The sequence below is a fragment of the Saccostrea echinata genome, unplaced genomic scaffold (genome assembly GCF_033153115.1).
Source record: "Saccostrea echinata isolate AGI-Se365-2 ecotype Australia unplaced genomic scaffold, CSIRO_AGI_Sech_v1 ptg000003l, whole genome shotgun sequence".
Classification (NCBI taxonomy): Eukaryota; Metazoa; Mollusca; class Bivalvia; order Ostreida; family Ostreidae; genus Saccostrea; species Saccostrea echinata.
Genome location: NW_026889752.1, coordinates 3,789,866 through 3,811,344, shown reverse-complemented (window position 1 = coordinate 3,811,344; position 21,479 = coordinate 3,789,866). Strand labels below are relative to the sequence as shown.

General features: G+C 32.1%; 1 long non-coding RNA gene across 1 annotated transcript; it reads left to right on the top strand.

Annotated features, from left to right (window-relative positions):
* Window positions 1-418: 418 nt before the first annotated feature.
* Window positions 419-5,330, top strand: LOC133178763 (uncharacterized). Its single transcript, XR_009720019.1, has 3 exons — window positions 419-455; window positions 1,041-1,115; window positions 5,070-5,330. It is a non-coding gene; the product is annotated as an uncharacterized LOC133178763 (long non-coding RNA).
* The last annotated feature ends 16,149 nt before the right edge of the window (window positions 5,331-21,479 follow it).

Below are 21,479 nucleotides of genomic sequence, written 5' to 3'. Positions count from 1 at the left end.
CGGCATTATTGTCTACTCAATATTTTTCCTGCGGTATGTATACATGTATATGCTGTATAGTTACAATGTGCATCGTTGCATGATTGCAGTATAAATGGTTTTAACCAATATACTAAAAGTTATTATTATTAATGTTAGTAAAAACATAAAGAAATTTTTTTCTATATCTACATGTATGTCTCTGGGAAAATAAACACGTTCCGTATTGGCATTTGTTGTACTCGCGGAGAGAAACTATTTCTGCATCTAATATTTCAATTTTATTGAATCAACGTTGATCTTTTGCAATGTGTAGCAAAATATATTGTCAAAAATTTTAAATGTTTTCTTGCGTTTCGCATCTTGTTTATGTGTCATGTCAAGTTCGAAGGTTTCGTATTAAAAACGAAAGTAGAGTCGGTCACGCCATGTGTTATGGGCAGGGGAAACGTTCAGTCTGCCTGGGTTATATATAGGTACGTGGGCTACTAAAATCATTGTTAATATTGTGTACACATTAAGCTGTCAACTAAAAAAACACATGTACTTCTGAGGCGTGAATATTAGAAATAATTTCTGCACATTTAAATTATGAAAGGGGAGGGGGGGGGGCAGCTGTTTACTTCTCCCAGGGACATAATGATATAATTGTTAAGCATGTATAGGTCCCTGCGTCAACGTGATCTTCTAGCCCTGACAAACTGAAGATATAGTGCAGCTTATAATATAAGTTGATATTTATGTCAAAGACATGCTGTGCATTTAGACAGTGACATGCCCTAATTTTAATGTACAAAGATTTCAAAGTATGAGAATTTAAAGATTGATACTTGTCATTTTATTGACATGCACTCATTATTGCATTGGGACAATTTTGAGAGAATATGTAAATATAGCTGTGACAGGGACCTATATACTAGTATATAGGTCCCTGACTGTGATGATTCATGAAAATGATGCGACTTCTACTAAGTTACAGTCATTAAAGAATATTTTCCTATTTATTTATCATCCTGGAATTCATGTTTTAAAACTGATGTTATTATTATAATACATTTCAGGTAGATTCATTGATTTCGGATCAGAAAATTATCAATGTTCATGGATTCCCAGAACACAGCAGGGAGAAGTTTATGGTATGAATGCAATTATATAATATTCATTCATTTAATAGTATAATTAATTTAAGCTACATGTCAGGAAAAAAACAAACACTACCTGAAGTTCTAATGATCTGAGTTCATGTTCATGATAATGTGTTTGTGTATCAGCATGATCTGTATACCTTTTCCTGCATTGTTTCATACTACAGTCATGAATCAGTGTTTTACATGTAATATTTATTTACCTTAATGACAGTCTGTTGGCCCAAGACCGGCAAATATTTGGGAGGATCAATAAATTTAAAATTAAGTCTGTATGTTATCAGTTAATTGTGCCAGTATAAAAAAATTAAAGGTTCAGTTTAAAGGACAAAGATGGAACTTCACCAGTGATACATGTAGTCCAGATAAAGAGTAAAATAAAATTATTCAAATGGGATATTAAAAAAAAAGATGTTTGCAACTGACAGTCATACCAATAATTTTCATTATTTAGCTATTTTCCATAATAAACAGGACAGATAATTAATACTACACCATTGGCCATTGTTGTCATTGGGGTATACCATGTAATGTATTAATATATTAAACAAATAAGAACTACTATAAATTCTCTTTTATTGTGTGCACACTTTTATTTTCAGCAAAAACAAAAACAAAAACAAAAAAAACAAAACAAAACAAAAAAAAACAAAAAAACAAAAAAACAAAGAAGGAGGGATACACACTTATACATGTATTTATTGGGGTATAATGCAACCACTGAAATTCAAAATGAAGAGATTTACTTCCATTCAGGGATTTAAAAAAAATAAATAAATGAAAATTAAGATTTTCCAAATGCAGAGAATACAAGTATGTTATATGGAATTATGATTGAACATTTACAAATATTCAAAATCCTTCAAAAGTTTTCTGTCATCAAGGGTGTACATCATAGAGACATAAATAACAGAGATTTGCAGCTGTTTGAAATCTTGCAGTTTTTTTAAACTCACTCCCACTCTAACATGAGGCACTGGAAAATGCAGGGAAAAGTAATTTTTGTTTTTTTTTTGAATATGGGATTAATTATGCATAAATTAGTGAAGCTAACATTGGCATTATGTAAAACTGGATCTATTAGCAATTACCGGTAGAATAAAAAAATCAAAAATTTCAACAGGTTTTATGATTTTTCCCCTCAAAGTAATAAAAAATGTAATCACACTAGATGACTCTGCTCACTTATTTACATTATCAATAGAAAGGCCAGAGAAGCTACATTTTATATATATACATGCATATATATATATACAATACATGTATATGCTTTTAAAGCAAAAACATTCCTTTATTTCGACAGTTGTTCATTGTTAACCATAATTGTTAACATTATCTATTCAACGAAATTAAATCCCACATGAAATTTTACATTTCAGTATAATGAGTAGGGTTACATTCGTAACAACGAAATTTAATGCCCACAAAACCTTCTCAGATAACAAATAACAAAATTTTATCCCCACGAAAATTTGTGCTTCTACAGTATATAATCAACACCTTAATGCGAGTAAAACTTACAGCAGATGCATTTAGTATTTTTAAGTGCAGTGACTGGAAAAGCACAGTAATTACTCAGACCAAAGTCAACTTAAATCATTATTTAGTGTTAAGGAACAAGTTGTTTGTAAGTGTATTAAAAATACTAAACAAGACAATAAAAGACAAGACAATAACAACAAAAAATATAAGGGGCCTCATAATCTTTTAGAGGGAATCATTATTAATTAATGTTTGATATCGATTGACTGGCAGACCCTGTAAACCTGAGTGATCAATTATGTTAAGAGAAGTTTGTTAATAAAGAGTATCTGTTACCACTTTAACCAGATATTAAAATTTCATTTAAAAGGTAAACATGTTGTTGATAGTGAACAAGTCTGTGTGCCAAGAATATTATATGTAATTTCAAATGAACAAGAAATGTTATCATCTGTGTATTACTAAGATTGCATAAATTAAGATCTCTGTATATATTTTTTGATGGAATTAGAAGAAATCTGAAAGATTGTAACCCCTTCCCAATTTTTTACCCTCCAAGATTATTTTAATTTCAGTTTTCACATACAAATCAATTACACTCTATGTCAATTTTAAATTATATTCCACTTGAATATACTGTACACCAAAGAGCTCTGATTTTATGGTATTTTATGGAGATAGAGACTAATTCGCCCTGGGGTCTAAATCAAATTTAATAAATCTATTGAAATCCTAGCAGTCTGTTATTGAATTTTAGTTAATGCAAGCATTCTTAACAATTGAATAAGAAAATCATATTATATAAAGGCATACATAATGAGCTAATCAGATCTACTTTACTTTCTTGAATTTCAACATGTTCAGCATAGGGTACATTACACCCTAAGAAAAATATTCAAAGACATTAAAGTATTGATGAACAGAAATCTCTACACATTGTTTATTTAAGTGAGAAAACACATGCAAATAAAGTATTCAATTTATTTATCTTGGACTAAAAACATTTTTGATTTAGTGTATAGAGGGTCCTTAACAGTCCTTTAATTGTCTTTAGTCTAATCGGGATCGGTATTCAACTTAACATTCACTTTCATTTTAATCATGCGAATGTGATTTTGACAGCTGAAAAGAATATGTATTAACTGGTTGTGAAACTTTGTTGAGGGTGTACAGTATGAGATATGTACATTTTATGTCGTCTTCACAAGGAGGGTTTAATTCGAATTGAACGTAAGTTAATACAAATTAAATTTGAACCACATTCACATGGAGAATTTATGCAAATAAGTTAATTCAAATTAATTTACTGCGCATCAAATTTCTTTGCATTAACTCCGTGTGAACACTAAGCAATAATTAGAATTAAATTTTGATGCATGCGTAATATAGCATGATTACATGTAAGCCACATGCCATATGTTTGTGGTCAGGTACATTATTTACATGATTAAATACAATGAAACAAATGAAAGCCACCAGTCCTCCTCAATGTTTGGAAATATAGGATTTTTCTTAATATGATGACCTGAAGTTGAAAATACACTGTTTTATAAATAACTATATTTTGTATTTCCTGTCCTATACATACTAACGGTACATTACTAGATATATTATGTATAATGATATACTGATGATGCTTTATCAATGGATAGTAATTATTCATTTTTATTCCTACATTAACTTATTCAGGTGTGACCGGTTAACAGAGGATGCTTACTCCTCCTAGACATCTGATCCCACCTCTGGAATTTCCAGAGGGTCCTTGTTTTTTGCCAGGCACTTCACAGATTTGTATTGCTTATAGATTTTCTTAGATTGATCACTATTCATTATAATTATTTAATTTTTTTCATTCACATGTATATCTCTTTGAACTCAAAATTGAAGACACCACAGAGGCTTATACATCTGTTTCATATTTGAATATTTTACTAAAGACATTAATGGCAAGGTAACAATTAAACTTTATGATAAACACGTAACTTTAATTTTTCTATTATTAACTTCTCTTACTTATGTAGCATTATCACCTGCATATGGAGTTTAAGTCTCCCATTTGATTCAAAGGGCAAGAGCATGTGTACCAAGTACAAACAATAACTAAAATGAGGCAAGCTATTGGCAAATAAGTTGATGATACAGGTATAGCCAACATTTTGCAAATTCTGTGTTTGTTACAATGACCTTGTTAACAAATACAGTCTACAGATAAGTCAAGTGTTTACTGATGTTTTCATACAGAAATTGTTAGGCTGTTATTTTCATACTGAAGTGTCTACAGATTTATCCATTCACCCTATTATGACAAGGAGCTCACAGCAGGTGTAACTAGTTGACAGGGGATGCTTATTCCTCCATGATAACTCATCCCACCTCTTTTGAGCTTGAATACTGTTTGTAATCTTGATATTTCATTAAAGGTCTTCAACATTCTAATAGATGGGAATCACTTTATCTTTTCAGTTATGAACATTTCTTAGCAACAAACCCTGTAAGAAGAAGGACGTCTGTTCTACAGCTTGTGGTGGATTATAGAACACATGATATCAACCAAGTTTAAAGGAAGCATGTATAGCCACATTAGAAAGATTTAAGGATTGTGAGAAACCAAATATGACAAATCAGAATAACTTCCATGGGAGTGTGAAAAAAAAGAATAGTAGAGTGTAATCCTCAGGACTTTCTTCAGACTTCCATAAAGTCAGGAAATACTGTTGAACTGACAAAATTAACAAAAATCATGATATGTCAAAAATTCAAGGAAGATGTGCAAGTTAAGACTAAGACGGATTTTAGGAGTTTTGATGACAAAGAATCAACCTTTGGAAATATGGCTTTAAACTTGGATCTCTTTATTGGTAATTGAATTAAACATTTATCTTGATTGTTAATAACCTAACAATTATGATTACTACCATTTAATTTTAACTAATTTTTACATGTAGTTTCTCTCATTGATTTTTTTAAATACATATATTTTCAATTTTCATGAAAGCTAAAGGACAAGGTGCATGTATGACTTTACACCCCTTCCCTCTTTTTGAGTTTTTAGCTCACCTGAGATGAAAGCTCAAATGAGCTTTTCTGATCACATGTCTGTCCGTCCATCTGTAAACTTTTAACATTTTCAACTTCTTCTCAAGAACCACTTGGCCAAATTTAAGCAAAGTACAAAACATTCTTGAGTAAAGGGGATTCTAAATTGTTAAAATGAAGGGCCAATTTCCCTTCCAAGGGGAGATCATCAGGAAAATGCAAATAGGGTGGGGTCATTGTAACATCTTTTTTCAAGAAGCAATGAGACAGAAAAGCTGAAACTTATATGGAAGCTTCCTGAGGTAGTGTAGATTCTAAATTATTTAAATCTTGCCACTGGGGGGGGGGGGCACGATGGGGCCACAATACTTACTTACTTATAGGAAAAATCTTTAGATATCTCCTTCTCAAGAACCACTGTGGCAGAAAAGCTGAAACTTATATAAATGCTGCCTAAGGAATTGTAGATGATGAATTGTTCAGATCATGGCCCCTGGGGGTAAGGTGAGGCCTCAATAGGGAATGGATGTTTTACATTGAAATATATAGGGAAAAAAAATCTTTAAAAATCTTCTTCTCAAGACTACTGGACTAGTAAAGATAAAATGTAGTTGAAAGCTTCCTGAGGTAGTGTAGATTGTAAATTGTTCAAAACATGTCCCCCGGGGGTAGGGTGGGGCACAATAGGGGATCAAACTTTTACATTGAAATATATAGGAAAAAAATTTAAATATCTTCTTCTCAAGAAATATTGGACTAGAAAAGATGAAAATTAGGTGCAAGCTTTCTGGGGCACAATATAGGGATTATATTGGGTAAATCTTTAAAACGCTTAATTCTTCTCAAGAACAACAAAGCCATGATGAATCATATTAATGTGGAAGCATCCTCTGGTAGCGTAGATTCATATTTTTTTAACAAATAATGGCCACTATATATATGATGGGGCCACAAAATACAATCAAAATTTTACATAGAAATACATGTATATTGGGGGAAAACCTGTTGCAGAACAGCAGGGCCAAAGTGACTCAGGTGAGTGTTGTGGCCCATAGGCCTCTTGTTTTGTTGTCAGCCCCTAGCTTTGCTTTGAATCTAATCTCATAAATGCTTTCTCATTCAAAAATTACAAAGTCTAGAGTAAAGATTCATTGAGTTAAAAGTAGGGATGAGTATCGAAATGCAAAAAAAAATTAATCATGACAATATTTTGACTTAATTGTGTTTTATGATATATATTGATGCATATCACTTTTTTTTTTACTTCTGTTCTATGTGTTCTACTGTAGAATATAAAAAATCATAAAAGTTTTCACTGTAAAATTGTTAGGAATAAATGCATTCTTCAATCATTATGAAATAAGGTTTGTTTATAAGGCCAAATAAAAAAATATGTGTGGTTCCGGTTACCCGACCTTCCCTATTTTATACCCCCGACCCTAACTTTTTTTTGGCAATTTTCATATTTTTTCCGGAATTTTGATTTCCATCAATGGCTCCAGTTTAAGTTTTAGTTTCAGCAATGACGGCCTCCTTGCAAAACAAATTGCAAGTGTTTAATAGTGTTAAATCCAAAGCAAGCTAGCATATAGGTGTCCCCGACCAATATTGACTAGTATATTATCACACTACATCTAAATGCCATTTGCAAAGCAGTGATAGGTATTATTTAGAAAAAAATTAAGAAAATCATTTTGTTAAAAAAAAAAAATTTAAAAAAAATCCCTACCTACCCTAATTTTTTTGGAAGTGTAACCGGAACCACACATATTTTTTTGTTTGGCCTAAATATAATTTATAGAATAATTAATACAAAATTCTATATCTCAAAACAAAAACAAACAAAAAAAAAAACAAAAAAAAGAAATTACATTTTGTAAAGTACAGTGTACTTTACGATGACTTGAATTCTTTTCTAATTTTTAAATTGACAAATAAAAAAAAGAGTTAAGATAATTTATTGCTTTTAATTGGAAACCAACTTCAGTTGAAAGGTATCTCCATACATGTATTATTAACTGGTATAACAATACACCCCTAATTAAAAGACTATGTGTGACAAATAAAGGACATATAGATTTAATGAATTTATAATTGCAATAAAATCATTAAATACTTTTAGATAAAATCTGTTAAAAGCAGACATGTCAGTTAATTTTGTAAATTTAACCGATAAGAGGGATATGCTGAAGACATTAAGTGTATATGTAGACAACATATTTAAACAAGAGTACATGTTTCAAGGAACACATGTGTCACCTGCTTTGTAGTTTCATTTCAGGTGTAAACAAATCTATGAGTGCATGGTCAGCTTTTTACTTAATTACTATATATAAAGTATGATAAACTGATAGTTCATGCATTTGCCTGTAAAAAAAAAAAGACGTACATGGATTAAGTATACGACTGCAATAGAATCTGACAATCAAAGAAAATATGGTTCCTTAATCCTCAAAGACATGTCAAATAAACATTTAAATTTGAATTTATTAGAAATAACTATTTATCATTTTATTAATTGTTTCCAACAATCCTCCAAAAGATTTCAGTCTGTCTTTACTGCAACCATTGTCAGTCTTCACGATCCATTGTTGAATACTGATCCCGATGTATTTTTATGGTATTTTGAATACATGTATAAGTTTGTGTGGTATCAGAATATTATACAGTTTCAAAGTACTTTTTCATGAGCTAAACATGTTTCCAATAAGCATTCAAAAGAGATTTCAGTCTATCTTTACCATGTGTTTACTGCAAATCTTAGTCTACATGATCCATTGTGAAATACCCATCATGATTTATTTTCATAGTATTTGAATATATTAAAGTTTGTCTGGTAACTGAATATCATAGCCGGTTTCAAAGTACATAATCATGAGATCATGAACATATATTAATGCTAATTATCTAAACCCTGCCTCTCAAAATTCAATATTCATAAGTTTAATTAACTGCCCAAGATATTTTTTGCAAATTAGGTCAAATGTCAAGGTCAAGTGGATTGTAATGCTGATATTTTTTATATTGCCTTATGACAAATAGTATACATGCTAAATAGCATAGACTTACCTCTTAAATGTCAAATATATGTTGTATATCAGCACTATGAACTATTTTAAAGGTCAAGGTCAAAGGTCACAAGGTCGGTACCTCCATGATAATTTACAAAAGCTGTAGTGCCAAGCAATGTATGTGCAAAATATCAAATCCATACCTCTAACAGTTCTTGAGATATCATAGGGTGTGACAGACAGACGGACAGCTAGACACAGACAGATGCTTGGTAAAGTGATCCCTCAGTGCCGATCTGCAGGCGACACCGAATAGTGAATGAATTCTAGCAATGGACAGGCTTTCTACAGCGCAGTGTATAAATGTGAAAACTTCCTACACACAATATTGTCATTAAAAAGCCCCTGCAACCTTTACATCTAATATTCTTGATAATTACTTTCTTCAAATTTTAATCTGCCATAGCAAGAATGATGCAAGTGATGAAAAATATTTGCTAAAAAGGATCAATTAAAATTTCTAATGTTTAAAAAAATGTTTTCTTTACTCTTTATTCATCATAATTTTATGTGAATCTAGTTTTAAATTTTATATTCTGTTTTAATCACCAAATGTAAGATTATCACTATTTAGAAAAAAAATTCTCAATTAAAAAAAAGTTGGGTCTTTTAACTTTTGAGGGGGTGTAAACTTCTTATTTTATTAGTCCCCTGTGGGTGAAACTGGAGGGGACTATAGGTTTTCTCCTTCACAGTCTAACTGTCAGTCTGTTCCATTTGGTTTTCCACACTTCTTTGTTTTATTACAGCTATGCTCTGAAAAGTGGGGTTTTCCTTTTAATTTATTTAGTAAGCATGTTCTACATGTTCTACATGTATATGACACATCATGTTCATGTACACATGTACTTAGGGATCAATATTTTTATGATGTTCATTTGTAAATTAATGAATAAACTACTGTTTTAGAGAGTCTTCAAAATATTTGCACACTGTATGTAATTATTTTAATCCCCTACCAGTGACACCGGAGGGGAGTATAGGTTTCCCCCTTATCTGTCCATCAGTCTGTCTGTCAGTCTTCGTCACTTGGTTTTCTGGATTTTTTTTTCTAAACACTCGCAGATACATGTGTATTCAGCTGATTTTAAGTATATGTGAGTGTACCTGGATAAGTTACAGATCAAGTTTGCATTTCATTACACTTTGTTGATTTTTGACAGAATTATAGCCTTTGGGAACCAGATTACTGTGACTTGCCAGTAGGCTTATGCAATACTCTCAAGATGATTGTTATTTTGAAATTTATTTTCATTTACAAATAACAATTAACATATACATATAACAGTAGAATGTATAAGGATTACATTTAAAACAAAAATAGCACATCATAAGTACATGTACATTGTAGGGCAACATACAGTTTATAAAATGATAATGTATAAATATGCAGGAAGGATTTTATGATTGGAAGTGTTTTTTTTTAAAACATGCTTGATTAAATGATCATTTAAATTTAATTTCAATATAGATGCATGCATGATGGTGGGCTGAAGAAGAAAACCAGGACAAATGAAAATTCCTAGTGTTCATCAGAAAAAATGATCGAATCATGCAGCCATTTTGAGTGCTTGAATGCCCAACTGAGAGAGCCAGCCAATGCGGAAAATATTTCTTGGAAGTTACACCAAATCTGCTGTGACAATTGAATTAAAGCTTTAAAAGTACATTTAAAAACATACTGCCTTAAAATTACATTTGTATATGGTGTAATTATTTCAAGGAGATACAACACACCTGGTTTAACAGTAAGGTCCATAGCTAAACATGGATATGGAATTTAGCTCACCTGATCCAAAGGCTCAATTGCAAAGGTTCAATTGCACAATTCTGATAAAAAGAAGTCTTTGGTGTCCAACAATGCATTATTTATATGTTTGAGTGTTTACCTCCATTAACTTTTAACATTTTCTAATTTTTTTTAACATTTGGTCAATGTAAACCACATTTGGTACAATGTATCTCAGCTTAAAAGGAGTTATAAAGCTTATTCAAATAAAGGGCTGCATCCTTTTCCAAGGGGAGATAATGAAGAAATATGAAAAATGGGATAATGTCAAAGACATTTAAAAACTTTCATTTTATGATCTATTTGGTCATATAAGACAAATGTTATCCAAGAGTTTTCTTAATGAGCATAGATTCAAGTTTTTTTCATTGCCCCTAAGGCAAGGGTAGAGCTGCAGAAGGGGTTATATGTTTTGCATAAAAATAGATATAAGTGAAAAACTAGCAGGGTGACATAAATCAAAGTCATATGCAAACATTACAACATCATATGGATTTAATTTTGTTCAAATTATAGACATTGGGGCTAAAAGTAAGGTTTTCATTTTGCATGTATCTATGTGTCAACATTTAAATTTGTTTAATTTATGGGCATTGGGGTTAGAAACGGACTGAAATTAGGGTTTAAATTGTACATGTATAGAAGTGTCAACATTTTTTATAGGAATATGAAGGGGGAAAATCTTTAAAAACAATCTTTTTAAGAACAGTAGACACAAAATGTCTCAGGCAAGCATTTTGGCTTTTGGCATCTTCAGTGTATTAGATTTTCATTCATATAATTTTAAGATCATAAAAGTACACCCTAGCTTTTCTGAAGAAACAAAGTGAGTTTAATTTTTTAAAATAATAAATGATTTTAATGGAAAAAGATGAATTAAGCCTAGTCATAAAGGTCCAGTTTTTATTTTGAAGTCTTTGTGAGGGTTTTTACTTATTTGAGAAGTAATTTGAATTTGTACTTGGTTGTGTGTGGCACATAATTATATCTGTGTAAACCAGTATATTATATGCAAATATTGTTCAGAATTAGTTGACTTATTAATGAAATTAATTGTAAAGATTCAAGTGATCCTTCTGGTCAGGTGTTTTTTTTATTACAAGTTCTTTTTTATCATTTTTTTTTTAAAGCAAATTTGAAAATATGTAAAGAGATAGGCATTATTTACTATTTATATTTCAAGTCTCAGTGGAAGTAATGTTTGAGGTCCAAAATTGAAATATATCAGTCTGTTTTAATATTTGATCTCCTAGCCTAGCCCGTATTCTTCAATGTGATAAAATATTTTCATTATATAAATGAATTAATAAAGTAATAAAGTAAATTTGTATTCATTTTTATCAAATATCTATGTATATCTTAAAAGATTCTTTGTTTGCATTTGCAATATCCGGTAACATGCCTCAGACTGGCCCTACCAAATCTAGGGACCAAAATGTGTCACTCTCCCTGCCACCGTCCTTTACAACTTGGAGTTTATGATGAACTAGTGAATTGTGTATGAAATTACGTATGACTTGGGGTGTGGTGAAGTTTGAGACTGTGATGGCTGGGGCCATGAGAGTAACTTTGTTCAAGGAAAAAACGCTACTGAAAGACACACGCTTGGGTTTTTCTACAATACAGAGTACTAAATTTCATGGGTGATATTGAGGATATCAAATCTACATTCAATAAAGAAATCAGTGACAATGTTAAGCAACCTCAACTCCCCCCCCCCCCGCTCCACATTTTGTGTATTTGTGTACTTGTATGAGAATCCCCCCCCCCCCCACTTTTTTTTTTTCAAATTTCCACTTTGATGATACTGATGGAAGGGGTTAAGAAAAATAATATATTATTTAATAAGGTTGGATACAGGTGGTATTGAACCAGGGCTTTGGAGCACACTCCATTAAAGAAATTCTGGAAATATTTAAGGAACCTAAAACCACTTTTCTTCCTTCTATTGATAGCACATTGCCGAGATCACAAATCCACAAAAGTTCTGTTCACTAAATTCAATTTTCATGCTACAAGAGTTGAAAGGTCTTGATTTTATTCCTTAGTAATAATTCATCATTTATTTATTCAAAATGAAAATAAAAAAAATAATAATTTAGCACGAGTTTCAGTCCCCCCCCCCCCCAAAAAAAAAAAAAAAACTCATAAAGTTCAACGAATGAACGCATTATCTGAAGACTGGGTATAAAATTGTTGTCCTTCCTCTTTGTGTTTTATGTATGCATCAAGATCATATCCCAGTCACTGTGGTATTTAAGAAATTTTATGTAGTACAGTGTATGTAGATAACCACTACATGTACATACAACGTTGACTGGTGTAATTTCATGTGCACCATGTAGTTAAACCTATAATTACAAGATTGGTGAAATCATAGTGCACTTTTGAACGTCACAGAAATTCTTTTTTTGTGACCATGGCAACACCGTTCACTGAAATAAAAAAAGTGAAACAAAGAATTCTGTGTATCTTAGCGTACTCTACTTGTATATACCAAGTTTTATTTAAATCGGGCAAAACTGTCGGAAGAGATACAAGAAGTCCACACTTACAAATGACGGACACTACCATTGCATAAAATCTTTCTATCATATAAAATCGACAAGTAGAGCTTAAAACTAATTCAATGCATGCTTTATTTTGATAGCATCAGTCACTTCTCTTTAAAGGAAGTACATGTATTACTTGTCAATTTATTTGTATTTCTGGGAAGTTTTTTTTTTTTCAGTTTTACTACATTTTAATTTGAAGGAAAAAAAAACCTGCTCGCCCGGGGACGCAAAACACAGCATTTATTTACTGTGGCCTAATGAAATGAGCTTGTTAGTCCGTTGGCCTGTATATTATAGATTTTTGCAAGAGTATCTGAGGGCCCGGAAATACAACATCGTTATTTTGGTATATTATACTTTTATGTAAATTACTGGAATTTGATTCTTTGAGAAACATTTGTTTAAAAAACACTGTTACCCTCTGAATGATGAAACCACGCCTTCCAGATAGAATTTAGTAACAGTCAACATTGCTTGACGACGAGTGATATCAACCCCCCCCCCCCAAGAAAAATACCGCCCAGAATGTATGCGCGAGCGCTTCATCTTTATTTACAGTATTTGTATAAAACACCCAGAATAATATAATAAATACTACATGTAGTAGAGGGTATCATTTGAAAATTTACAATGTTACCCTCAACTATATACATGCAGTATTTATATAATACGATGTCCATGGATACTATAACCAAAGAAGTCACTTTTTTCGTTTATGCGATATAATGAATTACCTTTATAACGGATTAAAATTGTTCGTCCCTGGCACCTGGCTACAAGCATGTTTTACTTTGTAATGCGGAGTACACTGTATCTATTAACAATAGTCACAAGAAGTTCTTCAAAAGCGCGTGTGTCAACACAAACAAGTTATGTGATTTTCTGTTTCATTTTAATAATTTTCCATACATGTTTATTTAATATCTTTCACAAATGAAAGTCAATTCAGTAAACACTGTGCCGTGTCAGCGTAATGTGCATAACGTAACTAGAAAACGTAATTAAGATAGGTTGCGGGTTTACTGGGAAAAAATATTCACGAGAAAACATATCCCAAAATTTTAATTGTTCTAATGTTCAGTGCATTTTGAGACATAACGGTATTATCTGTATTATTTATTTAGTTTGCCTATCTAGGTTAATTGAAATATTACTATAAACGCGGTGTAGTTTGTTGTGCATTTTTTTTTTTTTTATTATTGTTTTACTGTGGAAATGCGTATTTAGAAAAATAGCGCTTTCTACATTTTTTTCGAATGGAGATATGATTTTAAAAATCAGATAATTTTTTTATAAGGACTTAAAGGAATTATTCAAGAATATTTAAATGTTAAGATGAGGTAAAATTAAATTAAACTTATTGATATATTAAAAAATTAATATGTCTTCGGTGAAAATTTAAACGGACGAGGAGCAATGCAGTTACATTGTGTATTCCAAAACGGGAGGTCATTACTGCTACATTGCGAAAAATTTCAACTCATTACCGCTACATTTCTTTGAAATTTCGGGTGATCATTACCGCTACATTAATATTTTATCTATAAAACTATTGGCGATTACAACTCATTACCGCTACATATTCAAATCTGGCAGCAATGGCACGAAATATGCATGAGTTCTATTCAGGCCGGAAGGAGAGTAACAACACGAGTCAGAAAAAAACTGTACGCAAAATATGAAAATGATGAGATTTCCAGACAGCACTAGCACAGACGTCTGAAAGGAACTATTTGACAAGAAAAAAGTCTGTCGAAGCGAACGATATAATTTTAAAGTAGGTTAATGATTGATTTATGAACAAAATACGAGCTTGAAGCGGGGGTGCCTGAAATGGAGTTAGGCACCTTGTGGTAAAAATAAGTATGGGTGCCCCGTATACGAAACAAGTGCCTGTGAGCACTAGGCCCACGTCAAGCAAATGGCCTTCATAGATCTATCAATTCTGTGAAGACTGTGTGTTTTATCCACAGGTACTTCGGGACAGGACCCCCCCCCCCCCCCCCCCGATATTCAACCCTGGGGCTTGTTGGACATTTTTTTTCACAAATTAGATTTATTGCACTTATTCATCATGTGTACCATAGGAAAAAATCGTGAAAACCCCAAAATAATCGTTCCACACAAAAATACCCCACTATACATTATAATGTATAGTGGGGTATTTTTTTTTTTTTGAGGGGGGGGGGGGGTACTGTCCACAAGTACCTGTGGTTTTATCCATGAACAATTTCTCTGTTTTAATATTTTCGAAAACGTTTTATTACGTAGATTTTATATACTAGTAAAAAAGTGAAAAAAAAAATCTGCTGAAAGTCCTACATTCACTTCCCTCGTGGTGAGCAGTAAAAAAGTCTTATACATGGGTTTGTTGTACTTTTAATCAATATGTTCATGAAAAAGCTGCTGGCTATAACAAACGAGGCAATGTAGCGGTAATAATCTTTTTTATAGCGGTAATGAGTATGTAGTTGTAATGAAAATTTTGAAAATGTAGCGGTAATGATACGCACCCTCCGAAACATATGACTCGATCTACACCCCACCCCATTTGGTCGACTTATTTCAATACAAACCCTTTTTGATAATTTTTTATTCGTAACAACTTTAAAGATTAAAACGTTTTTATTTTATTTTATTATTTACGGATTTGAATTTAATATTCCAACAAATTTGTCTCTATTAAAAAACTATTGAAAACTATTACATGTACATGTATTACAGTAATAAGTAGATACATGTAAAAGGCTTTTTGAATTGAACAGTTTCATATTTTTTCCCGACTAATCAATCATTTAAGACGACAATAGTATTAGAATATGCACGTACTGTAGTCCCACGTGCAAGCCTATTTTCCGAGGCGAAGTAAGCAAGATTTCAGTTCCCCAAGAGCAAGTCTATCTCCCGAGGCGAAGCCGAGGGAAATAGGCTTGCTCGAGGGGAACTTGAATCTTGCTGACTCCTTCAATGATATACTTTAGCTGTTTTATTACACCGATACAAAAAATATTTTCAGAGAATCAGGAAAATGAGTCAATTTACTCTTATTTGGTGAAAATCAGTAGAGGTACAATAATTTTTTTTTTTTTTTTTTTTTTTTGTATCGGATAAAATTCTGGGAGAAAACTTTTCTAATAATCAAGATATATTGATAACGTATATACTTGATATATCTATATGTTGCGTTAAGTTTTTTTATTTACTTGTTATTAAGCGTTATTTTTCCCGATTTCTCTTAGTTTTTTTTTTTATTGGTAAGTATCTATCGATGTATAATGGGGGCCTATAGCATATAGATTTGCACTTTCTGCCTGTATTTCACAAACACAGAATTTTAAAAGAAACCACTTTGTATGTGTATTGTTGCCACCACCTTTCCTTCTCTTAAATCTTAAAGTACTGTGGGTATATACTGTTCCTAAAAATAAATCAGCGCTCCGTTCATTAAATGCTGGAAGATAAAAAAGTTAATTTTGGCGACTAAAACTGACATTATTTTGTAAACCATATTGGAAAAACACCATTTCATCATGTCTAGAAAAGTAAACTGTTATAGGTGAATTAAAGCGAACAAATGCTTCCAGTCGAAGAAACCCTAAGGGAAAGATAACGAAGTACGGAGCTAGTGCCAAAATGGTCCGTATTATCGGAGGAAAAGTCACTGTGGATGAGTAAATTTGCACAAAATGCACCCTTAATTGGAATATATATAGACGAAGCTTCAGACTTCTTCTGATGATGGCAATTCAAATGCTAAAACTTTTTATATCGACACAAAATCTCACAATGTACCTTTTGTAGATCATTTAGAAAAAAAATCTTAAAAACTGTTTCTAAGGAAGCCTGCACACAGTTATTTTTGAAGTATAATGTGATATTGCACGACAATGCACGTGCACCCCCCTCTCACTTGTCTAATGTACATATGATTAGAGATATAGATGTTATTGAAAACCTCCATAGGACTGATGAAATAGGGCGTTAAAATGTCTTAATTGGAATGAGAATTATTTCTCTCACTGGAGGGATATTTTGTTAAAATCAGAAAGTACATCAGTGGATTTCGACAATGAATCCCTAAATAATGAAGATTATAGTGACTTGACTGGAATAAAAAAAAAGGAATAGGTCACATTTAAAATAATATTTGTTTGCCCTTTCCTGACTCAGGGTAATAAATAGTGGGTCGATAGGTAGGTAGGAAAAAATGTTTCCCCCTAGAAATTTCAACATACACGTTGAAGGGATGAAAAAATTCAGAAATAAACAAGGAAAAAAAAAATATCGTTTCCTGGAGGTTTAAAAAAAAAATTTGAGTCGGGCCATTTTTAGCCGGTCGGTCGGAAGAGGGCAAACAAACATTTTTTTTATAGATGGCCCTATGAAACAAATAATGCGTCCCAGACTCTGCAAAAGATACTGACACTGATGTTTCATCATCCAGCAGCGATGATACTGAAATTTGATTTTTGAACAAGAAGTTCTTCAAAAGCGCGTGTGTCAACACAAACAAGTTATGTGATTTTCTGTTTCATTTTAATAATTTTCCATACATGTTTATTTAATATCTTTCACAAATGAAAGTCAATTCAGTAAACACTGTGCCGTGTCAGCGTAATGTGCATAACGTAACTAGAAAACGTAATTAAGATAGGTTGCGGGTTTACTGGGAAAAAATATTCACGAGAAAACATATCCCAAAATTTTAATTGTTCTAATGTTCAGTGCATTTTGAGACATAACGGTATTATCTGTATTATTTATTTAGTTTGCCTATCTAGGTTAATTGAAATATTACTATAAACGCGGTGTAGTTTGTTGTGCATTTTTTTTTTTTTATTATTGTTTTACTGTGGAAATGCGTATTTAGAAAAATAGCGCTTTCTACATTTTTTTCGAATGGAGATATGATTTTAAAAATCAGATAATTTTTTTATAAGGACTTAAAGGAATTATTCAAGAATATTTAAATGTTAAGATGAGGTAAAATTAAATTAAACTTATTGATATATTAAAAAATTAATATGTCTTCGGTGAAAATTTAAACGGACGAGGAGCAATGCAGTTACATTGTGTATTCCAAAACGGGAGGTCATTACTGCTACATTGCGAAAAATTTCAACTCATTACCGCTACATTTCTTTGAAATTTCGGGTGATCATTACCGCTACATTAATATTTTATCTATAAAACTATTGGCGATTACAACTCATTACCGCTACATATTCAAATCTGGCAGCAATGGCACGAAATATGCATGAGTTCTATTCAGGCCGGAAGGAGAGTAACAACACGAGTCAGAAAAAAACTGTACGCAAAATATGAAAATGATGAGATTTCCAGACAGCACTAGCACAGACGTCTGAAAGGAACTATTTGACAAGAAAAAAGTCTGTCGAAGCGAACGATATAATTTTAAAGTAGGTTAATGATTGATTTATGAACAAAATACGAGCTTGAAGCGGGGGTGCCTGAAATGGAGTTAGGCACCTTGTGGTAAAAATAAGTATGGGTGCCCCGTATACGAAACAAGTGCCTGTGAGCACTAGGCCCACGTCAAGCAAATGGCCTTCATAGATCTATCAATTCTGTGAAGACTGTGTGTTTTATCCACAGGTACTTCGGGACAGGACCCCCCCCCCCCCCCCCCCCGATATTCAACCCTGGGGCTTGTTGGACATTTTTTTTCACAAATTAGATTTATTGCACTTATTCATCATGTGTACCATAGGAAAAAATCGTGAAAACCCCAAAATAATCGTTCCACACAAAAATACCCCACTATACATTATAATGTATAGTGGGGTATTTTTTTTTTTTTGAGGGGGGGGGGTACTGTCCACAAGTACCTGTGGTTTTATCCATGAACAATTTCTCTGTTTTAATATTTTCGAAAACGTTTTATTACGTAGATTTTATATACTAGTAAAAAAGTGAAAAAAAAATCTGCTGAAAGTCCTACATTCACTTCCCTCGTGGTGAGCAGTAAAAAAGTCTTATACATGGGTTTGTTGTACTTTTAATCAATATGTTCATGAAAAAGCTGCTGGCTATAACAAACGAGGCAATGTAGCGGTAATAATCTTTTTTATAGCGGTAATGAGTATGTAGTTGTAATGAAAATTTTGAAAATGTAGCGGTAATGATACGCACCCTCCGAAACATATGACTCGATCTACACCCCACCCCATTTGGTCGACTTATTTCAATACAAACCCTTTTTGATAATTTTTTATTCGTAACAACTTTAAAGATTAAAACGTTTTTATTTTATTTTATTATTTACGGATTTGAATTTAATATTCCAACAAATTTGTCTCTATTAAAAAACTATTGAAAACTATTACATGTACATGTATTACAGTAATAAGTAGATACATGTAAAAGGCTTTTTGAATTGAACAGTTTCATATTTTTTCCCGACTAATCAATCATTTAAGACGACAATAGTATTAGAATATGCACGTACTGTAGTCCCACGTGCAAGCCTATTTTCCGAGGCGAAGTAAGCAAGATTTCAGTTCCCCAAGAGCAAGTCTATCTCCCGAGGCGAAGCCGAGGGAAATAGGCTTGCTCGAGGGGAACTTGAATCTTGCTGACTCCTTCAATGATATACTTTAGCTGTTTTATTACACCGATACAAAAAATATTTTCAGAGAATCAGGAAAATGAGTCAATTTACTCTTATTTGGTGAAAATCAGTAGAGGTACAATAATTTTTTTTTTTTTTTTTTTTTTTTTGTATCGGATAAAATTCTGGGAGAAAACTTTTCTAATAATCAAGATATATTGATAACGTATATACTTGATATATCTATATGTTGCGTTAAGTTTTTTTATTTACTTGTTATTAAGCGTTATTTTTCCCGATTTCTCTTAGTTTTTTTTTTTTATTGGTAAGTATCTATCGATGTATAATGGGGGCCTATAGCATATAGATTTGCACTTTCTGCCTGTATTTCACAAACACAGAATTTTAAAAGAAACCACTTTGTATGTGTATTGTTGCCACCACCTTTCCTTCTCTTAAATCTTAAAGTACTGTGGGTATATACTGTTCCTAAAAATAAATCAGCGCTCCGTTCATTAAATGCTGGAAGATAAAAAAGTTAATTTTGGCGACTAAAACTGACATTATTTTGTAAACCATATTGGAAAAACACCATTTCATCATGTCTAGAAAAGTAAACTGTTATAGGTGAATTAAAGCGAACAAATGCTTCCAGTCGAAGAAACCCTAAGGGAAAGATAACGAAGTACGGAGCTAGTGCCAAAATGGTCCGTATTATCGGAGGAAAAGTCACTGTGGATGAGTAAATTTGCACAAAATGCACCCTTAATTGGAATATATATAGACGAAGCTTCAGACTTCTTCTGATGATGGCAATTCAAATGCTAAAACTTTTTATATCGACACAAAATCTCACAATGTACCTTTTGTAGATCATTTAGAAAAAAAATCTTAAAAACTGTTTCTAAGGAAGCCTGCACACAGTTATTTTTGAAGTATAATGTGATATTGCACGACAATGCACGTGCACCCCCCTCTCACTTGTCTAATGTACATATGATTAGAGATATAGATGTTATTGAAAACCTCCATAGGACTGATGAAATAGGGCGTTAAAATGTCTTAATTGGAATGAGAATTATTTCTCTCACTGGAGGGATATTTTGTTAAAATCAGAAAGTACATCAGTGGATTTCGACAATGAATCCCTAAATAATGAAGATTATAGTGACTTGACTGGAATAAAAAAAAAGGAATAGGTCACATTTAAAATAATATTTGTTTGCCCTTTCCTGACTCAGGGTAATAAATAGTGGGTCGATAGGTAGGTAGGAAAAAATGTTTCCCCCTAGAAATTTCAACATACACGTTGAAGGGATGAAAAAATTCAGAAATAAACAAGGAAAAAAAAAATATCGTTTCCTGGAGGTTTAAAAAAAAAATTTGAGTCGGGCCATTTTTAGCCGGTCGGTCGGAAGAGGGCAAACAAACATTTTTTTTATAGATGGCCCTATGAAACAAATAATGCGTCCCAGACTCTGCAAAAGATACTGACACTGATGTTTCATCATCCAGCAGCGATGATACTGAAATTTGATTTTTTCAAAGATTTATTTCTTACACAAAGAGCGTAGTTCTCTATTATATTTCAACCTCATATTTGTCGGAGCACTTGGATTTTGCCAAACTAATTATAAAATGTATATGCAATGAAATAAATATTCTAATTATGCACTAAATCATTCATCTTTGATTTTCTCTGTAACAGAAATTTTTTAGCAAGACAATTACATCATAACTAAATTATGAATTAATCATGATATAAAGAGGGGAAAATGTGTTGTAAATAATTAAAATACAAATGAAAAAAATACACAAAAATGCAACAAGCAGAAAATAACACTTATATGG